Genomic DNA, 10,173 nt, shown 5'->3' on the forward strand with positions numbered 1-10,173 from the left:
GACCTTCCTCTCTTCAGCTTTAAGTATGTCCCTAATGTTTCTCCCTTCCTCAGGTCCTCCTTCTCCATACCCAAGTGCCTCTCAACCATCCTCTTCTATTTATCTCACAAGCTCCCAGTCTCACTTGGCTTCATTGCACCCCAAGAGGTTCTAGTGCCATTGCACTCCCTCCCCAAGCTGTCCTCATTCATCCTTTCATTTCGAGTGCCTTCACGGAGACACTGTCAACTCCACTGCTTTCAACATTTTCCTTGTCCATTCTGCTCTAGTCCCCTGGTTTCAGCGTGGAGAAGAGAAGGCTCCAGGGAGACCTTATAGCAGCCTTCCAGTACCTAAAGGGGACCTACAAGAAAGATGAGGAGGGACTTTATTCAAGGGCAGGTAGTTACAGGACAAGGGGTGATGGCTTTAAACTGAAAAAGGGTGGATTTAGATTGGATAGGAGGAAGAAATTCTTCTCCATGATGGTGGTGAGGGCCTGGCCCAGGTTGGCCAGAGAGGTGGTGGATGAACCATCCCTGGAGACATCCCAGGCCAGGCTGGACGGGGCTCTGAGCAACCTGAGCTGGTGAAGATGTCCCTGCTCATGGCAGGGGTGGCACTGGGGGAGCTGGGAAGGTCCCTTCAACACAAACCCTTCTGTAAATCAATCATCCTGCCATTACAGAATGAGTAGGGGAATAACAAAGCCTTTTAGAACTTTCCTCAGACAAAACTCCCTGTTGTCCACTTGCAGGGGTTACCCTCACTATAGTCCAGGGCTGGAACACACATGCTCAGTTGTTCTGCAGCATTAGTGGATGCATCCAAACAACAAAAATGGCACAGCACGTTTTGTGCAAGTAGAATCGCCGGAGATTTTTACATCCTAAAACTCGAAACCTGACACAAAAAAGCAGACCTTTCCAAGTATCACGTTTCTTATCAAAAACACAGACGCACTGTACCACAGCATCTTGTATACTGGAAGGGACCTTTGGGGGTCAACTTGTCCAACCTCCCAAAAAAGCAGGTCTTATCAGAACAGGCTGCTTAGGCACTTGTCCAGTCAGGCTTTGATCATGCTCAAGGATGTTGATTCCACAGCCTCTCTGGGCCCCATTCCCATGTTTGACCACCCTCAGGGTAAATTTATTTGGCATATATCTACCAACATTTCCCATGAAATAAATCATTAAAATATATCTATCTGCTACTCTATACTGCTGTAGAACAGCAGATAAATGCAATTTGGAACAGGCAAACAAATTAAAAATACTAGGTTATCTATAGCATGTTCTTTTTTTGAAAAGCTAGACAGTTTAATACTACCACACATACAAAGCTTTCTTATATTCCAGTTAGTAGTACTTTCTAAAGATGACAATTCCCAGAAGCTTTCTAAACAATGTTCTTTTAAGTGTTTCCTCTGGACTTCACTGGGTGGGTAAAATCTGAGACTCTCAAAGGAATGTGTGACTACCTTTGAAAAACTAAATTTCTGTCTGATACAAGTCAGGTATTAGTTTTCTCTCTCATCCCAAGAAAATGCAGGTAGGGGCTGGTATCATTAAGGAACTGGATTACCCACCTCAGAATATTTTCATTCCTCCCTTGACCAACTACCTCAGACAGGCAAGAATTAAAACTTCTGGTTATTTTGGTGTGGTCCTCTCACAATTGCTCCTTGGGGATTTATCCTAATTTTTATGACTACTTAAATATTCACTAGAAAGAAAGATGAGGAGAATGGAACTAACAGAACAAAAAATGAATAGAAAATTTAAAAAAAAAAAAAAGAACTTTAATTGCCCACAGAATGATGTTGTGAAGATAATGAACAAGAACTTAGGGCAATCCTGCAGGAATGTATATTTAATATATCTGATATTAGTGAAGTTGGTCGGATGATTCACATGACTGTAATACTAGAAATCAAGAGATATATAAACTATCTAGAAAGAGCAGCAATTGAGAACAAATAGTACTGTGTGCCAAAAATGTCATTGTCTGTTTCTGAGCCACTGACAACAGAAAATCATGTCTTAAGAAATAAAATACAAGTCAGGATACTAGTTGGGGCTTGCTACAGATAGGAAATCTCACATAGCACGGTGGTTAAGCATCTGCTGCATCTTGTTGGAAATAAAAGTTTCATTATCACAGTGGACATAACACCGAGTGAGATAACCTGGAGCTTTCATGCTGCCATTATCAGAACATGCTTGAAATTTCTAAAAATTGAGGACAATTTCTTATGCTGAGAAATGTTAAATCCAACCCAAGGCAAAGCTGTGTTCGACTGCATCCAGACAGATAACAAGTACCCCACTGTGTCACAGAGAACAAATACAGAACAAAGACCATTCTGCCCCCAGGTCTTAGAATCAAAGGACATATTCCCAAACACATCTTTGCAAAACGACTTAAGCGGTCCCACCCCGTGCCCACGCTACTCCCTCCGCTGTGCTGACAGAACTGTTTGCAGCAATGCACAATGAACCCGTTCAGGTAATCAGAGCTGAGTTAAACCAGAACAGGGACCTGATCCGAGTTAAAACTAACTTGTTTTCTTCCCCCTCGCCCCCCAACCCTTTTTATTTTAACAGTATACTTTTAACTTATCAAGTCTGAGATTCAGTTCATTACCTGGTACAACTGAGGTGACAGAACAAGGCAGGAACATACACACAGCTGCTGCCTGAAAACTTTTTAGCCTGATTTGCCAACATGGGCAAGAAAGAAATACAGCCAAAGCAAAAGAAAGATTCAATAAATGGTCATTGTAATAGGCAACAGTTTATTCTTCAAATTTCAAACTCTGCTATTCCAAAACACAACCATTTCAAATAAAGTATCAAGAAACCTCCACTAATTTTTGACTTATTGACTAGTACGTATCAAACAAGAGTTTGAATTTATGATAGATTTGTTGGTTTTGATGGCTCTGCTTGCTCTGAAATATTTCTCCTTGGCTTGGAGGTGGGCAGCTATGTTGACACAGCTTGGGAGTTATCAACACACAGATACACAATTCCCAGTCATTCAGATTTTACTTCACAAGATTTAATTGTATGCTTCAGTGGGGAGATACTCTTCTACTCCACAGACTATTATTCTTCAAGAGAGATATAGATTGTGTGCACGAGCACACCTATTTATCCCTCATTTCACCATATTTCCATAATGCCTTTAGATAATGGCTCTTTCACTACCAAGTCTTCCTGTTAACCTATTTCTCCTTCAAAAATACTTCCAGTTTTGTTTCTGACTGTGGTGCCTGTTTACATTTAATTTTAGTCCACTTACTCTACATCTTATTTCTTGAGATGGGTTTATAGAACACAAGTTCTGCAAGAGAAATCACATGCTTATTTGTTAGAAAAAAATGCTAGATGTTTTCCAGGTTGCCTGGCTATACTGTAGTACTTAGGACAAGAGGGAAGAAAGTAAAGAAAGAATATGGTTTAGCATCTTCATCAGTTAAACACAGAAACTGAGACTTGCATGTATTATACGCTAATGATATTATGCACAAACATGACATTCACTCAAATGTGCATTTTGAGGCTTTGTGAAGCCTGGTGGGTGGAAGTTTAAAAGAAACTACAACCACTGCATTATCTGTTGGGTTTGGTCTTCAATGCAGTGTTCGAGACAACCTGGAGAGTACCTGGCATGCAGACAACATGATCAAGTAGAATCATCTTGTCCATCTGCCCAGACATGTAGTTATTACTCCAAAATCTAAGACAGTTTTCCTTCAAGCACAGAGGTATAACACAGCTGCAAAGTACACCGGAGCTACTAACTCCCAGCATGTGGCCGAAATAAAACAAGAACGAGGTCCATTATGCCTGTTCCTAAGTCAAAATATACCTTGGTTAAGGGATGACAAGAAACAGGAGAACCCATTTTTCCTGTGTCCCACCAGGAGCTTTCGTCATGCACGCTCCATAAAGCTGACACGGTGAAGAAAGCTCAGTAGGCCAGCAGAGTATGTACATTGCAGCTGAAACATCCAGAGAATTCAAAACAAATATCTTAAAAGATTTAATTGCAAATGGAAAATGGCAACTTTATGAAGCTTATAATTCAGACAAATCCGGACTAGCTGTCTAGGGAAATAGTTCACAATTTCCAAAGCTATCTTCCTATTAAATTTCATATTTCTTATCTACATCTTGGAGATGCCTAGGGGTATTTAAGAGTAATCAAGAAAATTTTCAATACAGTCAAAACCATTTTTCAGTATGTCCCTCTCAAAAAAATATTTAGCTTAAACTTTGACCTGAAATTGGCAGTAAACAAGAAAACTTCCTTCTGAACAACTGATAATTAACTACATAAAACCATATAAAAGCTTGAACAATGTAATCTGATGGGTCTGACTGCAAGTGCACAAGCACCAAGAAGCAAACACTAACATGCAGGATCACTGATGCTTCAGGTACAGACTTGCCTCCAGTCAACACTGGAACTGGCTAATTTGCAGTCCAGTTAACGTGTATGGCCAATTCTTATTTTAACCATTATCTCTCCTTCTACAATAAAGAAAAATTTCTTTCTTATTTTCTGCCTTAGAAAAAAACGTATTTGCTGACTGAACAGTTTCCCAAATTTACCACTATGCTAAATATATTAGTTTCACCTAACGTTACAGTTGCTAAGACAATGTTTAATTCAGGTAAATATTAAAAATCAATACTTCCAAGACTCAGATGTCTATATAGCAGGCTTAGCACAGAGTGGTCCCTTCAGTTTCTTCTGGGCAATAGGGAGCTGGAAGAATACAGGAACTACAGTAACTGTAAAGCAGAAACACTTGAAATTAGCCTGGCTCTACACAGTTCATCCTTCCTCTTTGGATAGCTGCTCAACAGAACATAAACTGCAGTACCAGAGGTTCCATCAAGCAGGAACTGATACCCTCCAGGAGAGTGTACAGGAACATGAAGACTGCACAAGCCCACAAAGCACACCATCCTCACCACCGGTATCATTAATAATTAACTCACAGCAGCAGACTGCTCAGGAAACTGGTAGAGGGGCTTTCAATCAAAGCCAGTTCAAGCGCAGGTGATTCAGGCTGCAGGACCCGTGACCTGCTGAAGCCCGTATGATACAACACTTTCAGAGGTCCTCCCCTGCTCCTCCTTCCAGCCTCCCTGCTCCCGACCACAAAGTCCCACCGGTGCCAATGAGTGAGCGGATGCAATGAGAAAGGAGCATTTTATATCTCTAGTTCTGCGTCAGCTGGATCGGTTTCCTTACCTGGCTCACAATGCAGGCAGCTGATCTCTCATACGACCGGGAGAGATGGGGCAGGGAGAGGAGAGCAGTGGGGACATGATGTGAACAGGCTGTGAAACTGCACCCTGGGTACTCCCTGAGTGGGTCTGTAGCTGGAGAGAAACAACCTGTGGGTCTCAGACTAAATCCTAGAAAGAGTCAGCCATGAAACAAAGAAGTGCCAAAAGTGGCACTAGTAAGTATCTGATGGTAGCTGAGCAGAAAGGTCAAGGATTATACAAAATCAGATGATGTACCTTTTCACCTTTCAGTAAGGCTCAGTCACATTACAAGAACAGCATAAGGACTTGTGCTGGTTTGACTGAAAGTGAGTTAATTTTCTTCATGCAATTAGATACTTTTCTTTTTTGTAGCTAGCATGGTCATTGTTTGGAGTTGGTGTGAGAACAAGAAGATAACACCCTGGTACAGAGTTAATGTTGTTCTTCAAGTAACCTTGCAGTGCCTTTGAGTTGGAACCAAGAGAATCTCAGATCTTGCTGTTATCTTGGTTGGTGTGGGAGCCAAGGACAATCTGACCCCACAGGTGTGGAGCAGCTGGGAAAGGACATGGATGACACAGACCTTGGCTGACATCCAGGTTGATCAACAAGAATATTCCATCCCATTAGCGTCAGGCTTCGGATTTAAGGAGACGGATTTTCTGGCTAGAGAGACAGGGACAGAGACTGGTTCAGATTTTGCTCCATTTTGGATGAGTTCTGTTCAGGAGTTTCTTTTAGTTTGACTTTTTGCCCTTCTGGCATTTTGCAGTGGTTTTTGGGCCTGTCTTTTTTTTTTTTTTTCCTCCTCTCTTCTCCCTGAAATCTGCTGTTCAGGACCAGGTTGCTCCTCCCAGGACTGGGTGCTTGGTGTGGATGGAGTTCATGAGGAATTGCAGTGAGGATCTTTTCCTTTATACTCTGTTTTCCATTTTAGATATATATTAATACTGTTTTGAAATTTTATTAAACTGTGCTTATATTGGTCAACAAGTTCCTTCCTTCCCTTTGAATTCTCTCCCGTATTTGGGAGGCAGCAGGGAGAGTGAGTGAGCAGCTATTGTGGCTTTGAATTGCTAGCTTGGGTTAAATCATGACAGGACTACTGTAAGTAGTTAAACATTAAGTTCCAGAGTGCTCACACCAGTCTTCCTCTCGAAAATAAAAAAAAAGTGTATATATATATATATATGTGTGTGTGTGTGTGTGTGTGTGTGTGTGTGTGTATATATATAACACAGCACTTAGAACACTGAAAAAGCACCCATGCAAAATAATCTGTTTTAAACCCATTAAATTGTACTTCAGGAACACCACTCGGTGCAAACCTGTGAAACTGATCTACAGACTAAATACGTATATGTATGACCACACTTATAAATAGAAAAAAACATCTCTTCTATGGCATGAAATAAATTCATAAGGCAGCATTAAATTTCACAAGCAGATGTTTTCTTGCCCACTGTTAACCAATTTGTTCCAGTAAGTGAGTGGAAAAAATAAAAAAATATCCATTCATTCTTTGTATGTACACTTTTCTTCAAAGAATTCCAAGAATCTATTGTAAATCTAAAAAACTCCTCAGTCACCAGAGCACATTGTTCCCCAAAGGAACAGTGGGTCAAATTCAAAGTACCAGCAATAGAGTCACATTCAGAACTTTTTCTATAGAGCCTGGAATGGACAAAACCTCCAAAGTCAGCACTGAGTCTTCAGAGGAAGAAAAAATAAGGTTGTGAACTTAAAAGAAAAGAGACCAACAGATAAATCCCCACTGAGTAATTATAAGGAAAAGCTCTCCCAAACATCAGCTAACTAGTACATAAAAGGCAATTCAGTAAAAACCATGGTCAAGTCAACTAGCAGATTAACATATAGTCATAATTGGCTACAACCACTTAAAAAGCAATCTGAAGAAAACAGACAAAATCCAGTCACTGGTGAGAAAATGCCAATAATGAAAGGTATTTCAGTGAGGCAGACAGCACTCTGAGTGCGCACTATGCTTCTGAAATGATGATGCCCTTGTCTGCCTCCAGCTGCTCAGTACTGTTGGCCTGCTGGAGGTTTTCACCTCATTCCTGCACCTACCAGCATCCGCTAACTTATTTCAGACAGAAAGAGTCAGGTCAGCTTAAACACTATGAATATTACATCTGCCTTAACCCACCACATTTTGACTGAGTCGTGCTGGGAGTGCTCAGACCAACACTGGGGGTGGCAGATCTGACCCTGAGCAGCCGGGCTGGCAACAAGTAATGGCAGCGACCTCAGCAAGGGACAGAGCTGTCACCTGGGGCTTCTGTCTACAGCTGCCCTGTGAAGAACAGTACTCTGGAGAGCAAAGAATGATTATTCTCTTTTTTGAAAAAAAGCAAAATAACATTTAAAACTCTCATAACACCAGATCTGTTCAACCCCAAACCCAGAGGAGCAAATGAAGACGTGCTTACTGTACTTCACATCGCTATCATCCTGTGATACCCTACAAGCCCTTAAGCATCTTCAATTGCCAAGACTGTAGTTTTCCCTACACAAGAGCATTTTTACCTATTCCTACATGATTACAAAATATCTAATTTTAACATGACACAAGCATTCTCTAACATATATGCTGTCATCAGGCAGCTTTACTGTGGGTAGCATAACACGTTGCTGCCCTCTTTCACCCACAGTCTGATTAATGATTCCAAGAAACATTAGCAATCACCAAAAGGACCCCACCTTTTTGCTGTACTAGTGTTATCTATGCTTCTTCACAGGCAAATTTTGTTACCACCCAACTCTTTACTGCATCACCAAATCAAAGTGGAGTTAAGGCCTAAGGTATCCAGTTAGCTTTGTAATTCCTGTTGATTTTCTAATACCTTTTTTTGCCAGTGATGATACATCCTGATCAAGATGTTACCTGCTAATTCAAACATACTACCTTGGCTAAAAACTCCATGCGGAAGTAGTGTAAAGAGGATGCTTCATTTTGTGAAGACTGCTTAAGGGCAGGCAGGCTTACCTGAGACCAAGCAGCTTGGCCCACATAACACCAAAGTTAATTGTCTGCAAGGAAAGCGGTACATTCTCTATCAAAAGCTTCCGTATTCAACTTCAAAAGAAAAAAGAAGCCAATATTTCTTTAAAAAGCAAAGTGCAAACTGTGTTTTTTGAAAGGAACTACAGGTGTGCAACATCTGATGGTTCAGAATAACACATTTTGAGTTAATCTCATTACCAAACCAAGACCAAGCATCGGTAACAATTTACAATGAAAAATTATCTCCCTACATTTACGTCTGGTTAGCTCAGAAATGCCAAATATTTCATGCCGCTTTCTAAGCTATCAGACCAACTACAAGAAACTTCACTCCAAAAAGAAGTTGTCAATCACAGATAAGTAGAAAGCAAAACTCAGAATGAAAATTACCACTCAAGCCAGGGTACATTATTAAGCCTGGAGAATTATGCTCACGCAGTAACTTTTTGTTATTTATGGCGGTGCAGAAAGTCTGCATGAGGTAACACGGAAAACTGACAAGTCCTGTTTTGTGGAAGCGGCTGACAGCACCAGAAAGCTGCAGTGACTACTGTGAGTGTGCACTTTGAACAAAAAAAAAATGCTTTAAATTATGTAGAAAACCAGAAAACATTATTGCTATCATTTATTTCTGGTTCATTTCCCACTCTTGAGCAGCTCAGAAGGTGCAAACATGTGGAGCAGCCGTGGGCAGTGCCCGGTCTGAGGGGGCCAGTCCTGGGACGAGGGTGACACCATGTCCGTGTCCCTTCGTTACCTCGGCTTTTGCCAGGGTGGGCGGCACTGATGTCACAGAATCCCAGAATGTCAGGGATTGGAAGGGACCTCGAAAGCTCATCCAGTCCAATCCCCCTGCCGGAGCAGGAACACCCAGATGAGGTTACACAGGAAGGTGTCCAGCCGGGTTTGAATGTCTGCAGAAAAGGAGACTCCACAACCTCCCTGGGCAGCCTGGTCCAGGCTCTGTCACCCTCACCATGAAGAAGTTTCTTCTCAAATTTAAGTGGAACCTCCTGTGTTCCAGTTTGTACCTATTGCCCCTTGTCCTATCATTGGCTGTCACCGAGAAGAGCCTGGCTCCATCCTCGTGACACCCACTCTTTATATATTGATAACCATGAATGAGGTCGCCCCTCAGTCTCCTCTTCTCCAAGCTCAAGAGCCCCAGCTCCTCAGCCTTTCCTCACACGGGAGATGCTCCACTCCCTTCATCATCTTCGTGGCCCTGCGCTGGACTCTCTCCAGCAGTTCCCTGTCCTTCTGGAACTGAGGGGCCCAGAACTGGACACAATATTCCAGATCTGCTGTTAAACTCGGAGCGGCGGGACGCGGAGAGTCCGGGGGGGGGCGCGGCAAAGGGCGGACGCCGCCAACACGCGAGGCCCCGCGGCCGGGCCGTGAGGGGAGGCCGCGTCCGCCGCCCGCCCGCCCCGGCGCCGACAAGGCCCGTCCCCCCCTCCTGCCTCAGCACCCGCCGCCCCCGGGCCGGGCCGCAGCACGTACCTGGCGCCCGTGGCCGCGGGGCGGGGCGGGCGCGGCGCCGTCACCGGGGAACGCGCGGCGGCTCCGGCTCCGGGCGCGGCGGCGTCGCCCGCCCCCCCTCTGGCTGCACTTCCGGGGTCCGAGCGCGGTGACGTCACCGCCCGGGGGCGCGGCGGGGAACCCGGAAGTGGAGCGGGGAGGGCGGTGGTGGCCGCGGGGCCTCAGGCCGCACTTTGAGTATTGTGTTCAGTTCTGGGCCCCTCACGCCAAGAAAGGCCTTGAGGTGCTGGAGCGAGTTCAGAGGAGGGAACGGAGCTGGTGAGGGGCTGGAGCACAAGTGTGATGGGAGCGGCTGAGGGACCTGGGGGGTTCAGCCTGGAGAACAGGAGC

At 43.7% G+C, this 10,173-nt stretch overlaps 1 protein-coding gene across 7 annotated transcripts in view; it reads right to left on the reverse strand.

Moving 5' to 3' along the window:
* The window catches only part of ARB2A (ARB2 cotranscriptional regulator A), a 265,885-nt gene extending 255,999 nt beyond the window's left edge, over nt 1-9,886 (reverse strand). For 5 of the 7 annotated variants that reach the window (XR_010607838.1, XM_065656370.1, XM_065656366.1 and 2 more), the window contains exon 1: nt 9,805-9,876. The gene's annotated coding sequence lies outside the window, so the exon portion shown is untranslated. Of the gene's footprint in view, nt 1-9,804 lie in introns of all 7 variants that reach the window. The other 2 variants (XM_065656369.1, XM_065656367.1) reach the window with 2 other exon arrangements.
* Between the last annotated feature and the right edge of the window lie 287 nt (nt 9,887-10,173).

Source organism: Caloenas nicobarica, chromosome Z, assembly GCF_036013445.1.
Source record: "Caloenas nicobarica isolate bCalNic1 chromosome Z, bCalNic1.hap1, whole genome shotgun sequence".
NCBI classification, from domain to species: domain Eukaryota; kingdom Metazoa; phylum Chordata; class Aves; order Columbiformes; family Columbidae; genus Caloenas; species Caloenas nicobarica.